Source organism: Psammomys obesus, unplaced genomic scaffold (genome assembly GCF_907164565.1).
Source record: "Psammomys obesus unplaced genomic scaffold, mPsaObe1.curated_primary_1811, whole genome shotgun sequence".
NCBI classification, from domain to species: Eukaryota; Metazoa; Chordata; class Mammalia; order Rodentia; family Muridae; genus Psammomys; species Psammomys obesus.
The window spans coordinates 4,097,115-4,112,632 of record NW_026585691.1 but is presented as its reverse complement, the minus strand read 5'-3'; the positions used below and the strand labels follow the sequence as shown (position 1 = coordinate 4,112,632).

General features: G+C 39.7%; 1 protein-coding gene across 2 annotated transcripts in view; it reads left to right on the top strand.

The window, feature by feature from the left end:
• Usp3 (ubiquitin specific peptidase 3) overlaps positions 1 to 15,518 on the top strand; it is a 78,886-nt gene that overhangs the window by 808 nt on the left and 62,560 nt on the right. The gene's annotated exons all lie outside the window — the stretch shown is intronic.

Sequence of the window (15,518 nt, the reverse complement as noted above, 5' to 3'; positions counted from 1 at the left end):
CGGTGCCCCGCGGGCCGGGCCGGGAAGGCGCCGCGGTGCGGGCGCAGCTTTGTCTGGGCTGCCGGGCGCGCGGGCCCCTTCGGTGGCGTTTCTCCCGGCTCCCACAGGCTCCGGTCCGTCGCAGCCCCCGAGCCGGCTGCGCTGGGGGCGGATCAGCCTGGGAGGGTGAAGTTTGAAAACAGGCTGCGGGCTCCGAAAGCTCGGGAGGACGCAGCGAACAGCTGCTCTGGAGGGCGGCTCGAGTTTTATGCCTTCGACGATTGTCCCGAGACCGTCTTTCGAGTTGCCCGGGGTTGCATTGGGAATTCCCTTGTGCGTGTGAGACGCTTCTTGGGTTTATGTTATGCTTTTGAGTTGCTTAAGCGTTAACTCCTTCTGCCCCTCTGGAAGCCCCGGTGCCCTCTCATTGTCTGCCCGGACTTAAGGTCGGACCGGCCACCCGGCTTTGATTACTTCCTGGTAGCGCCCTGGTGCCGACGCAGGTCTTTGTTTATGAGCTTTAAGATTATCACTGGCAGCTTGGGCTGTAGTGTAAAATAGGAATCGTGTGCATCGGAAAGGAAGTTCGTTTGCAAAGCTGGGAGACAGTGGTATGATTGAGGGGAGGTTTCTCATCCTGGTTTGGATTGGAGCTAGGAAGGTAGTTTAGAGACTGCTTTAGAATACTTTTAACAGGTTACTTCTTCAAAGGTGATTATGTTCTTGAAGCAAAACAAACGGGGTGACACGAAGAAAACTGTCCTTCAGGATAAGGACTAGAAGTGACTGCAGTCTTCCGGAGCTCCAAGACTTGGTGTCCTGCTTACCTTTGTAAAGTCAGGTGTCCTTTTCTGCTTGAAGCCTTTAAAAATTAACCAGTTAATAGGTTTCACAGGGCACTATTGCGGTTCCTTTGGTTTTAGAGATTGGGTCTCTACTATAGTCCACGGTGACCTAGAATTCGTCATTTTCCTGCCTCAGCCCTTGGAGTGCTGGGATTATAGGCATGTGCTGCCATGCAGAGCCAGCATTGAAGTTCTTTGTGGGAATGCAAGAACTTGTGTGAGTGGGTCCTTACCTGTACATACATTTTCAACAGTGAGCCTTGAACTTGAAAAATAACAACAACAAAAAGGTGTATCACACATGGACTGGTGGTCTGCCCTGTTAGCTAATTAGCTGTAGCTCTGAGGCCACAGTTGAAGTTTTTCCAGAGTTCTCTCTCTCTTTCTCTCTCTCTCTCACACACACAAGACCACTAGGAAACACATACACCTCACAAGGAATGGGGAACTTCCTCTTGTTCATCTGTAGTCAACTCCAGGGATTCAGAGGTGGGTGCGTGAGCACAAGCCTGATTTTTTTTTTTCTATGTAAAATCACATTAAACTTAGAAATGGCTTCATTGTGCACATACATCTAAAAAAAGACAAGAATTATGCAAGTGGCAGATATCCTGTTGTGAGTCAGTCTTGCCTCCATCAGTCAGGGAGTCCACTTTGACTGGGGAAAAGAGATGTAGCAAATGAAGCCTCTCGAGGAATTCAGCACATTAAAATGGAGCATAACTGGGAGACGTGCTGAAAACCACCACAAATTAGTAATGGAAGGGTAATTTCTGTTGGGGCAGGGTGGCATCTTTACAACATGCAGCAAATGGCAGTCTCTGACCCCACTTTGGAAGGGTGGGTCGAATCACTTGCATTAGTAGGGCCAGTAAAGGTTGTTTTACATCTCTGTGGGTGTTTTCTTTCTTCTGTCTCAAGCTCATTTCATTCGGGCCTCCTATTTTAAACCTGTTCACATCCCTTCCTTGGTACAATCAAATGTTATTGTATTAAGCTTAATCATGTTTTTGCCTGCCTGTAGTTTGAGTAATTAAATGATTGGTAAATCTGTGATCCCTTAACTAACTAACTCATCATTTTGGAGTGTTATGTACTCGGGCTTTTTTTTTTTTTTTTTTTTTTTAACTTCAACACATTAGAATGTACATATTTATTTATTATTATTTTTGGTAGGAGAGTAAAAGGGTAGCCAGTATATTGATATAATGCTCCTGACTGGTATTGAATTTTACTCTCACTGAGGAGGAAGAAAATGCCCATTTTGGCACCTGGACAATAAAAGTAATGCCCCTACCTTATTTTCTTTGGGAGCTCAAAATTATACCCCAGTGAAATAGCCAAGCAAATTGCAAAAGACCAAAGCCCAGACTCTAGCAGGCAGTACCTCCTTGGACCAGCACTTCTGTTTTCTTGAGTGTGAGTTTCATTATGTCATCTGGAAAAAGAGCAGTACTTCACAAGTCTCTGTTAGGATGAACAAGATTGTGTGTGTGTGTGTGTGTGTGTGTGTGAGAGAGAGAGAGAGAGAGAGAGAGAGAAACTGCTGCTTTCTGGTGTCTAAGTAATTCATGTTATCATTGACTAGAACATTTTTATAACGAGGACTCTGAAAATTAAATGTCTAAAGCCCATTAAAAGGAGCCCAAACACATTGGCTGTATGAGGAATTGTTTTACAAGGAGATATAGAACTCATCAAGATTGGGGGTAAGGAGTCATGATACTTCAGAACTAACTAGAGCTGTTTAGCCGCAGAGAGCACTGTGTTAGGTTATGTAATTGTGTGCTACAGTACTTTATACAACTTTCTGTTTGTAAGACCTCTTTATAGTCTCAGTATTTTTCAAAACCCTAGACATTTGTGTAGCTTATACCTATTAATATCATACTAGAAATTAAAATTAAAACTAAATATTTACTGACTTAAATACAAATAACAATAATCTAATCCTTGTTAACAGAAATGTCAGTTTATGCAAAACATTTTCAGAACAAAATTTTAATGGGAAGAATAGTTTAAGTTTATATGTTTTTGTAACTTTTTTTGTTTTTGTTTTTCAAGGCAGTGTAGCCTTGGCTGTCCTGGAATTCACTGTGTAGATCAGGCTGGCCTTGAACTCACTGAGATCGGCTTGCCTCTGCCACCACCCCCCCTGTTTTTGTAACTTTATTTTCCTGGAAGACAGCTGGGTTCTCACATCTGCTTCTGCATGCAGTATCTTGAGATATCATACTTCACATATTATCTAGAAAACTCCACTTTGTGCTCTTGAGTGATTGAAAGGAAACATTCAAAGTAATATAATAGAGCTGGCGGTGATGGCACACGCCTTTAATTCCAGCACTCAGGTGGCAGAGGCAGGCAGATTTCTGTGAGTTGGAGGCCAGCCTGGTCCACAGAGCAAGTTCCAGGACAGCCAGGGCTACACATAGTGAAACCCTGTCTTGAAACACAAACAAACCAAAACAAAAAAACCCACCCAAAACAAAGTAATATAGTAATATCTTTTCTTTCTTTCTAAATGTCATCTATGAAAATACCTTTGACCTTCTGGATCTACTGAAAGGGTACCCCTGAAGTCTTAAGGTTCAAAATCCTGTTATGAGATCTCATAGGTAATACGTTAGGGACACCTGTTCTTATCAAACTTGCATTACAAAATTAGACAAATTCATGAAGCTGGTGACAGGTATGCATTTGTAAAGAGTTTGAGTTTGAAATACATTAGCTGAGAAACAGATCATGGGGTCTAGTGGTTGCTTGCTCTCAAAGAAGTCAGTCTAATTTAGTTGAAGAGTCAGGAAGCTCACTGGTTAGAAGAGAAATCCATGTAGTGGTTGAAGGTAAATGTTGAAAATAGCAATCTCCTAATAAGGTAAAAGCAGATTTCTGCCTAATTGCGGCTAAGAGAATTCCGGTTTTAAATTACAAAAGTTTAAATGAAAACTGGGCCAGTCTCTCAGTTGTGTTCTGTGCACATACCAGATGTTATTTTCAGGAACCAGAGACCTGGGCATTCCTTATTTTTGTAGGTGGAACATTTAATCACTGACAAGACAGGGATAAAACATGAAGTGCTTAAAAATATATATCCTAAACAATACTGTTTTAAACTAAGGAAAGCCAAGTACTTGTTTTTGTTTTTAAAGATTTATTTATTTATTATTTATACACTACTGTGCCTGCATGTAGGTCTACACACCAGAAGAGGGCACCAGATCTCATTGTAGATGGTTGTGAACCACCATGTGGTTGCTGGGAATTGAACTTAGACCTTTGGAAGAACAGCCAGTGCTCGTAATCTCTGAGCCATCTCTCTAGCCCCATGTGGCTTTAAGGGGTTTAAAATGCTGTTGATTTGGAGCTGTTTTAGTAGGGAAGTCAGGAGAATCTCTCCCTGATTAATTCTTCAAAAGTTGAGGAAGCCCCTAAATTTCAAGTACACTCTCACCCCTCAATCACTCTATTCAAGAAAAAGGAGTGATTGGACTGTTCTGCAGTTTGTGTTTGGAGGGGTTATTGGAGATAAACCTTTACTTTTTATTTTTTAAAGATCCTTTTAGTAGGATGAGGTGCCGACTGGTTCTTTGTCCGGGGTAATAAATTTGTAATGGACCGATCTGATAAAGGTAAGAGTCACCTTGATGGACTGATGGGTTATTTCGTATCTTATTTCTCTCAGCCTACATTTAAAGAAGATGAGTTTGTCCCTTGGACTAAATTTTCTAAATAGGATCAGTTATTTAGTTCACCAAGGTTTAATGCATTCACTACTTTGAAGTTGCATTCTATTCTGTGTTTACTAAATATCTACAGCAGTGGTATACTCGGCAAACGCTTGCTTGATGAAGTTTTTTCACATAGATTGTGAAATTATCTGTAACCTCGTATCAAGAATAAATGCAGATGAAGTGAGTTTATTCACCAGAATGCTTTCCCTACCCTTCTCTTGCCAGCCAGAAAGCTGGCTTGTAAGCAGCTCATGGTCTTGTCAGCACAGAATTTGTAGTCTTTGGCAGTGTGGGCATATAGATGAGCAGATGGAAACTTAGTTGTCAGTGAACAGGGTCATTTAAGTCAATGGGTCAATAGTTTTCATACTGATTTGAATGTTAATATTTGAACTTTGTGTACTTGCTGAAGAATTTGAACTATCTTGTAGTAATATTTGTAAAGATTAAGTCAATGGAGTTGTCTCTCTAGTCATGTTGGCAGTGCTCTTCCACACCTCAACCCCAGAACCTTAAACAGCCTCAGCCTGTTCCCACAGTCTCTAAGTGACTGGTAGTGGATTTGAAAACCCTGGAACTGACCATGTGCTCTGTGTTTGACAAGGCTGAGCCATGCATGTTTCTTCTGTGATTATATGTTATTTTCCAAGCAGTATACTGAGTATATGAAGAACATCCTGCATGGCTTAAGCAGAGGGAAATGTTGGGCTGAGGGAGGAATTAGAACTTTTGTTTTCCCGGAGCTCATTTACCCTCAAGATAATTATAACCATTGTTTATATTGATACCATTAACAGTAAGATTTTATAATTCCTCATTGAAATTTAATTTCTAGTGGTGTGTGTGTGTGTGTGGTGTGAAGCACTAGAGATTAGAAGTTAACTTTCAGGAATTGGCCCTCTCCTTCCCAGTGGTGTAAGGTTATCAGGCATGGTGGCATGTGCCTTTGCCTGCTGAACCGTATTGCGGGCCTCCTCATTAGAATTTCTGCAGTTCTTCACTGGAATATGAAAGATTTGTTTGTGCTCTTTCAAACTAGATGTAGAGATGCTAACAGCTTTATGGTATTCGTAGGCAGTAAGCAAAATAATGAGTACTTAGTATCTAAGTGAGTGATTTAAATTTCTCTTTTAAAATTTGAGTCCTCTTCTGTCGGAATAATTTACATGTGAAGTTTTCCTTAATGTTTATTTCCTCCTGAGTACTTCCTTCTTGTTTAACATACATTTCCAATGGGGGGGGGGGGGGGGAATCAGTCTTTGATTAAGCTGTAGTTTCAAACTTGTATAAATGTTTTGTGTTCAGCCCAGGCTTGAGAAGGGATTTAGTAAGAAGCTTTGCAGCAGAGAATGTGTGCTCTGCAGTCTGTTGGTGTTCGGTTTATTCATATCCTTTTCAGATAGGAGAGCAAATGCTCTAGGTGTTTCCATACTGCTTTCCTGGACAGATGGCTGAGGAGGAAGTACTTTGATAGATTCTCAGTGGGGGCTGGTACTTGGAGGGTGTGCTTGTGATGAATCTTACCTTGATTGACAGTTGAGAATGCTGAGAATAGTTTCAACTGCAGTAACAGCTTGTTCATCTTACCTGGATTTGTCTTGTGCCAAGACCTCTCAAGATGCTCTGAGGTTTTTATGTAACAGTCTGTTTTGGAAATGTAGGGAAGACTTGATATCGTCGAGGCTCAAAAGGTATCAACCAAAAAAAGTATTCACTGCAGTCTTCTTTTGAAATCGGCGGCAATTGCTGAATGAACTTTGGCTTAGAAACTTGTAAATAAAAACCATCTTTTTAAACTACCAGGAGTCTGCAGATGTTATTATCTATAGTAATTCCAGATGTTTTCTTTTTTTTAAACATTCTTAAGATTTATTTATTTATACAGCATTCTGCCTGCATGTGTGCCTGTACACCAGATCTCACTATAGATTGTTATGAGCCACCATGTAGTTGCTGGGAATTGAACTCAGGACCTTTGGGAGAATAGCCAGTGTGTTATAATGAGCCATCTCTCCAGCCCCCCCCCCCCATATGTTTTCTTATCGATTATTTTTACTGATTAGGAGGAGAACTGAAAACATATATAAAGTAACTTCAAAGCAGCTTGGTAGCATTTAATTCTGAATAATTTAGTTAACCACCCATCCTTGTAGTTTTTCCTGATTTATAGATTGTGAAACTGAGACAAAGGTTAGGAGTTGCTTAAGATGTTCTGAGATATTAAAAGATAGCCCAAAGCTTAAGCTCAACCGTTCAAACTGTTAACTTGTCTTTTTGGGACTGAGGTCTTTATTTTATCATTTAGAAACTTAATGCTTAGTAATTTAAAGGACTTAAAGGGCTTGGAAACCTGCTTGAAATGAAAGGAGATACTTGGAAAATTTTTGATATAAGAATATGTTTTAAATTTCACATCTTAAAAATTACTCATTTTAAAATTTGGTATTTGACTTCTGTGATCCAATTGATTAAAGTGCTAGCAAATTTTCACAAAGAATTGTTTATATAAATGGGGAGAAAATAGCTTTGAAAGTCAGCTTCATTATGCTCGTCTTTTTATTTTTATTTTTATTTTTTTTTTGTAGACTGAAATTCACCACACAGACATAACAGCTCCCACAATATAGGTACAGAAAAAAATGCATTTTGGTTGTTTAAAAAAAAAAAATTGTCAGTTGAGTTCCCTTCCCCTTGCTGGTTCTATCTTCCTCCCTCCCCTATTCCCCAGACAGGGTTTCTCTGTGTAGTCTTGGCTGTCCTGGACTCACTTTGTAGACCAGGCTGGCCTCGAACTCACAGAGATCTGCCTGCCTCTGCTTCCCTGAGTGCTGGGATTAAAGGCGTGTGCCACTGAGCCCGCCTGCTGGTTTTATTTTATTTCTAATACAGGAAGTTTTTGGTGGTGGAGCTTGTGCCCTGTAGAAGAGGGAGAGATTTCTGAAACTATGGAATTTTGCTTTTGCCTCTGATAATTTGGAGGTTATCTGAGATCTGCCTTTAAGCCACATGTTGGTTACATTTAGTTATAGGCTAATATTTGCCAGGTGTATTTCCTTAAACGTTAATTACAATCTTTAGATTGCAGGTCTTAAGACAGATTCCCTCCTTGTGAGGTGCACTGAGGTGTGTGTGTTCACAGATGCATAAACACGTGAGCTCGGGAAGCAGTTTCAGATTTTGAAAACTACTGTTGAAATTAAATTTGGGCAGTTGTGGTACATACCTTTAATCCTAACACTTGGGAGCTTGAGGCCAGCCTGGTCTACAAAGTGAATTCTATGATAGCCAGGGCTACACAGAGAAACTCTGTCTCTAAAACAAAAAACAAAACAAACAAACAAAAAAAGGAAACTAAACATGTACATTACAAAATGAATTTGCACTTGTCTTAAATGGTTGTGTTAGATAGATACTAAACAATAAACTGTAGCTAACTTAATTTTACAAGCTTCTTTGAGAAGGGAATTGGGTGTTTATTTTTAAGATAAACCAGTGCATGTGCATATCTTTTAAGAGATATTATAGCCAACTGGATTTTTATCTGCTTTAGGATTGAGTAGCTCTATCAGTGATGTATTTTCCATTCTTTAGTCGATACTATGTCTTGCTTTTCTTTTCTTCTAGCTGGGTTGAAGATAACCTTCCTTGTAGAAATCTGCTTGCCTTTTTATCTTTGACCTGCCCTTAAGACTGGCTTCTAGGGACTTCTTATACTCTTTTTCTCATCCTTAAGAAGAGAGTGCTGTATTTTTGTAGGTTTGATGCATCTAGTTGTAAGATAGTACACTGTTTAGCTTCTTTAAGTCTTTGTCCTTGCTGACTAATAGGAGGTTTCAGTTTTGACTTACTGATTGTGAGAGAGTGTCTCTCTCTGGCCTTGATCTGTGGCGGTGCTCCTCCCTCTCAGCCTCCCATGTAGCTTGGAGTACAGGTGTGAGCCATCACACCTGGCTGGGAAGTAGTAACTTGGATAAGTTTTTGAAGAGCAAAGTAAATTTTTTAGTAAACAACTTTCTATAATGAAATGTTTCCCTATGGTCATAGATATTTTACAGAAATCTTTTAGTATACTAGGTGTTTTAAAGGAACCAGATAGGGAGCTGGCGAGATGACTTAGTGGTTGAGAGCACTGGCTACTCTTCCAAAGGTTTGATTCCAGCACCCACATGGCAGCTTACAACTGTCTATAACTCCTTCCAGGGAATCTGACACCCTCTTCTGACTTTCCCAGACAGCAGGCATGCACGTGATGCCCAGAGAAACAGGCAGGCAGAACACCTATACGCATGAATTAGAAGCGTAAAAAGCTGTGTTATGTGGAGCCCTTAGAACAACTTTATTATTGATAAGAGAATTTAACATTTTACTTTCATGTAGTAAACTTTGGATTTAGTTGAAATTTGATTTAATTCAAGCTAAGTCTTTGAGTTAGTCTGGTTACTAACAGTGAGCTACATCAGCATTTCTTTCTTTTCTTTTCCTCTCTCTCTCTACTTCCTTCCTTCCACTCCCTTCCTCCTTCCACTTCCTCTCTCCTTCCTTCCTTCCTTCCTTCCTCCCTCCCTCCCTCCCTCTCTGTTTCTTTCTTTCTTTTCTTTCTTCTGTTTTTTTTTTTTGAGACAGGGTTTCTCTGTGTGGTCCTGTCCGTCCTGGAACTCACTCTGTAGACCAGGCTGCCCTGAAACTCAGAGCTCTGCCTGCATCTGCATCCTAAGTGCTGGGATTAAAGGTGTGCACCATCATTGCCAGGCCCAACATCAGCATTTCTAAGTTGTAGTAACAGATCAAGCCTCACCTGATATGTGTACAATAGCTACTCAGGTTCAACATTCATTGTGAGAAGTTAGTCCTAAGGGTTTAAATTCATTGTTTTTATTTATTGATTTTTAGTATTTTTGTTTGGTTGTTTTAGATCCTCATTTAAAAAGTAGTTTTTCAGGTCTAAAAACATTTAATAGATATATATTTTGGAAGACTGTCAGATTTGAAATTGTATCTGTTCTAAAAAGAAATCCAACCTTTGGTTTTTGTTAAGTAATACTAGCTATTTCAAAAATAGTTAATTCTTGTGGAGTTGCAGGTGACTGGTAGAGTATTGGGGCACTAGAGAGGTGGCTCAGAGGACCGACCTGTTCTCAGCCCACACCACAGGACTCACAGCAGCCTGTAACTCTAGCCCAGGGGATCTGATGCCCTCTTCTGGAATCTGAGGGGACCTGAATTCTCAAGGACACAGACACATGCAGATAATTAAAAATATAAATCTTTACAAAAAATGAAATGTTGTAAATCTCATTTGGGATCATTTAAATAAATACATGCTCGATTTGTATTTTTTTTTCTATTTCTTTGTAGACAGTCCCATTAATTTTAAAAGAATAGAGTTCCCATTCCAGCCTACCAGTAAATATTAGTATGGAATTTTCCCCACTTTGTGCTTTAGCATTAACCTTTATTACAAAATAATAAAAAAAAAACTAGAAAGAAATGTTAAACCTGTTGTTCTCTGAAGAAAGAAAGTCTTATGCTAAGAGATCTATAGATTTCAGGGCCTGGATAGATGGGTCAGAGGTTAAGAACACTCACTGTTCTTCCGGAGGACATAGGTTCAATTCCCAAAACCCATATGTGGCTCATAACCATCCTAACTCCAGTTCCAAGGGATCCAGTGCCTTCTGGCCTCTGGAGACACTGCACGCACAGGGCACATGGACATACTTGTAGGCCAAGCACCTACACACAAAAACCAGGTGTTTTTAAAATGAGGTCTGTAAATATCATAGTTATTTTCTGTACGTAGAGGAGGGAGCTCTTCCTTAATACATATACATTTTTTTTCTTAAATATGTGTACTTGTTTTTGTTGTGAAATAACAATTGTATAGTGCTTATATTGACTTATTTCTTTTAAAATATCATTACTATTTCTGTGTATTGTTGGCAGAGGCATAGAATTTGTTTTTTCTTTTTTTAAGCTTGTGTTCTTTATTTATGTAGCATTCTGCCTACATGCCTTCACACCAGAAGAGGACACCGGATCTCACAATAGATGGTTATGAGTCACCGTGTGGTTGCTGGGAATTGAACTCAGGACCTTTGGAAGAACAGCCAGTGTTCTTAACCTCTGAGCCATCTCTTCCACGCCAGAGGCATAGAATTTTTACATCAGATCTTCTATACTAAATACACGGAAACATGTATGCTAGATTTTCTTAAGTAATTCATGGCTTTTGTTTTTATTCTCTATGTAATCAGCTTCTTAGGGGAAGTTATTTTTGAAACAATATTAAACTCTTAGTAATTTTTATGTAGCTATTTGTGTCTGGTTTCCCAGGCACGAAAATGTCCCATTCTGACTGTAATTTAGTGATCTGCTGTGGCTTTAATAGTTATTGGTTCCCACTTAGGTAGAGATTCAGTGCAGGATTTAAGCTGAAGATTGGCAGAGTAGAAGCAACCTTACAGATTTTTTTTTTTCCCCCAGAATAGGTCTGAACAAGTCTGAGTTTCTCAAAGAAGGAATAATAACAGGTTTCTTTAGCATGTTACAGTTTTGAGAATGTGGTTTCATTCTATATGTTGTTGAAAAATGATTTTAGAAGTCCTCTTAAAAATAGAGTGAAATACTTGAGCCGTTTGGGCAATAAGCCTGATGATCAGTTTGCCTTGATGTGTGGGAGTCAGCAGGACCAGATGCCCTCTCTTTTCTAGCTCTGTAGGTTTCTGGATCTGTTAACATATAGATGATAAAATTTGGCCAGCATTGAAATTACATTTGCTTTAGAAGAGAAGGAAAAATTAGTGTAAAAGTAATAGGAATTGGCCTGGACCCAAATGATGAACTACTATTGGAAATTTTATGCTTTTTACTGTTTTAGGCTTCCCCCTCCCCCATGATTCTCTTATTATACTGCTTAGGATCTGACCCAGGCTCTTGTACACACTAGGCCAGCACTCTACCCAAGTCCTGACAATTTTTAAATTAAAATATGATTTGGGAAAGTTTATGAATTTCTATGACCATTACACTCTTTAAAAATTAGTCTTTAGAAAAATAGTTGTGGACTTTGATAGAAAAAACAGTTTCCTTCTCGCCTGTCAGGCCTGCTGTCTATAGCCATCTCCCAGCTTTGCTCTGTGTGCATGCTCTCTCATAATTCCCCGAGTACTTGGCAGAACCCAGTTATTGATGAGTTTGAGGCTTTATTTCTGGCCCCCTTTCTGCAGTCCATGACTGCTGTATACCCTGCTGTTGCCTATCTTCACTTCCTAACATAATGAGAGAACACATTTGCTTAATGAAGTGACTCATTTTTCTTTCTTCTTCAACACTCGCTTTTCCTTAGTCATTGTCTGTTTTAGAATTGTTTAACTTTTGACATTTTCTCCCAGGTGTTCATATAAATTGGTCAAGGGTGGTGGCTGGTACTGTGTTCCTGCCTCTGTAGCAGGCTAGATAATCTTCCTTTTTCTGGAGACCTTTCCAGAACCCTCTGTCCTGTGCTTCCATTAGGAATAATTGGTTCTAGGCTCACTGGGCAGCTTTCCTGTAGTCCCTTTGTTCTCTTACATGAGGCCTCCCATTTACTGGATCTCATATCTTTTCCTTTTTTTGTGCAGTATATTCTTTAGGTCCCTTCCCATGGAAGGTCAGTTTCTGACCGTTTACAAGTTTGGCATTTTATTATCTTTTTAAAGTGATAGCTTGGCTGAATATGGATTATTAAAGAAGAATTCTCACCGCTGAAAGGTATTGTTCTTTTATTTTTAGGCTCACTGTGTTGCTGTTAGAAACCTGATGCCTTTCTCTTTTATATACATCCCTCCCCCCCCCCCCCCCCCCCTTTTTTTTGTCTTGGTGTTCTGAAAATTCCAAATGTTATGTCTTGGCATGCATGCTTTCTTTTCTACTAAGGAGACTTTAAATTTTTATTTTTATTTGTGTGTGCTTATGATATGGGGGAGGTGCCTGTGTGAGGAGGTCAGAGGGCACTCTGTGGAGTTGGATTTCTTCTACATTTATGTAGATTTCAGGGGTGGAAGGCAGTTTCCAGGTGTGTGCAGCAGGTCCTTTCCCCCTCTGAACCATCTTGCTGACACTCAGTACGCTTTAACACTCACACTCTTTAGTTAGGTAGGGTTGTGTGAGTGTGTGTTAACTTTGATACATTTCTTCACTGAAACTTAGACCCTTTCTTTCTTTCTTTCTTTCTTCTTTTTTTTTTTTTTTTTTTTGTCTCCGTCTTCTGGAGCCCTATTAACTGAACGTAAGGTAAATTAGATAGAGCTTCTAATTTTCCTTTCCTTCCGCCATCCCCTTTTGGTTCTAAACTCTGGATGATTCCTTGAAGTTTTTCTTCCACTGTTTCTGTTGAATTTTGATTATATCTTTAATTTTTAAGAGTTCTTTCTCATTCTCTGTCCATTCCTCTTACAAAGTCCTGTTTTCATTTTATAGTTTCTTTATCCTTCTAGGACGTAGAGGTTATTTTTTTGTTTGTTTTTGTTTTTGTTTTGTTTTGTTTTAAAGTGTTTTCTAAGTGTTTTTTATTTCTTTTGGGTTCTTTAAAATTTTTTTGATAATTTATTTTTATTTTATGTGCACTGGTGTTTTGCTTGCATGTGAGGATGTCAGATTTCCTGAAGCTAGAGTTACAAACAGTTGTGAGCTGCCATGTGGGTGCTAGGAATTGTTCTTTCTTCTAAAGAGCAGCTGGTGCTCTTAACCACTGAGCCATCTCTCTAGCCCCATCCTCCTTTTTTTTTTTTTTTTTTTTTTTTTTTTTCTCTTTTTAAAAATGATGCCAGTGAGATGACATAGCTGGCCAGGCTGGCCTTGGAACCTACAGACCATCCTCTGAGACTTGTTCTTTGACCCCCACACCTGAGCTGTGGCACATGCCTTTTTTTTTTTTTTTTTACACACACATCACACAAATAAACACACATTATTAAAAATGATAATTATTAAAATGATAATTATTAAAATAAACACACATTATTAAAAATGATTCTTTTGGATTGGAGATTTTCTTTACAGATCTGTTTTACCCGTCTTTTCATGTTAGACTAGCACTGTACAGCTCTGTCAGTGGATGGACTGTTTATACGAGCTTCCCTAAGAGGCAAGAAGCAAGCTACCTTCATTGTAAGCAGACATTCAGAAGTCTGTATAGAGGCTCTCCCTGGATATAGTGTTTTGACTTTGACATACAGCATGTCTCTCCTGACTCCTTGTTTTCAGCCCAGGCTCCCCCTCTCTGTCCATGGAGTCCTAGTGTGCTGATCCTGTTCCCATCTGCACTCTCTTGGCACAAAGCTTCAGCAGCCTCTTTGGGATTACTAGAATCTCCCTGCTCTTCAATCTTTTTTTTTCTTGATTTACAGATTTTCTTGATTTTGTCTACTTTGGTGGCCTCATATGAGTTTTCTTTATCTTGAAGGCTCGTGTTTATTTCAGTTGAATAAGAGTTGAGTTGGGGGAGAAGGCAAAGGTTGGTCTGCTAAATGAGTTATTAGCAGGACATGGTGGTGCATGCCTTTAATCCCAGCATTCTTGGAGGCAGAGGCCAGCAGATCTCTCTGAATTTGAGGCCAGTTTGGGCTACAGAGTGAATCCAGGACAGTCAAGACTACATAGAGAAACCCTGTCTCAAAAACAAAACAAAACCAAAACAGAACAGAACAACAACAACAACAACAACAAAAAAAAAAAAAAACAAAAAAAGAAAACAAAACAAAAAATGAGTAATTATTGTGAATGTAGTTTGCAACATGGATCTTGGGGCTGGGGATGTGCCCAATTGGCGTGGAACACTTTTTTTATTGTGAGCAAAAGACAGTTTCACCAAGAAAGAGGCCCCTGTTACTTGGAAAGTTCATTCAGTAAACTGGATATTTGCACCATCCTAGTCAAGCAGAAGTTTAGCCATATTTACCTTCTTGGTGAAGACAAGAAGTAACAGAGTCAGGGGACTGGGAAGCCCAGAGATTCTGACTGTGCCTTGGCTGTGTATGCCTATGTAGGAAATACAGTCGTCAGAGCATGTAACTACTGCAGTTACTGTGCTGCAGTGTGTTTGCTGGACTAGTTCAGGGTCACTAATGAAGACAAGTTAGTGCCTTATAGGATTCTTTGTATATATTAGTAATGTGATCTCACTGTAGTTTTTTTATTCGATTATTTTTATTTTTTATATTAATTACAGTTTCTTTTTCACTTTGTATCCCAGCTGTAGGCCTCTCTCTCATTCCCTCCCAATTCCACCCTCCCTCCCTCATCTCCTCCCTGCTCCTTTCTAAGTCCACTGTTAGGGGAGGTCCTCCTCCCCTTCCATCTCACCCTAGCCTATTAGGTATCTTCAGGACTGGCTGCAATGTCCTCTGTGGCCTGGTAAGGCTGCTCCTCCCTTGGGGGGTGGGGAAGGTCAAAGAGCCCGCCACTAAGTTCATGTCAGAGACAGTCCCTGTTCCCATTACTAAAGAACCCACTTGGATACTGAGCTGCCATGGACCACGTCCGAGCAGGGGTTCTAGGTTATATCCATGAATGATCCTTGGTTGGAGAATCAGTCTCAGACAAGACCCCTGTGCCCAGATATATTTGGTCCTTGTGGAGCTCCTGTCCTCTCCAGGTCTTACTCACTCCCCCTTTATTTTTAGTTTTTAAATTGAAAGTAAGAATTCAGTATTTTTAATCTTAAAGCTAAAAATATACCTTTGATTTGGATGTAATTTTACTCTTAAAGAAACATCACACAGGGCATGATCTTAACACTCAGGAGACAGAAGCAGGCAGATCTTTGAGTTAGAGGCCAGCCTAGTCTACATAGTGAGTCTAGGACAGCCAGGGCTACAGAGAGAAACTCTGTCTTGAAAAAACAAACAGACAAACAAACAAACAGCAATAACAATAAAAGAAACATTACTACAAATAGTACAAATAATCCCCATATCATCCT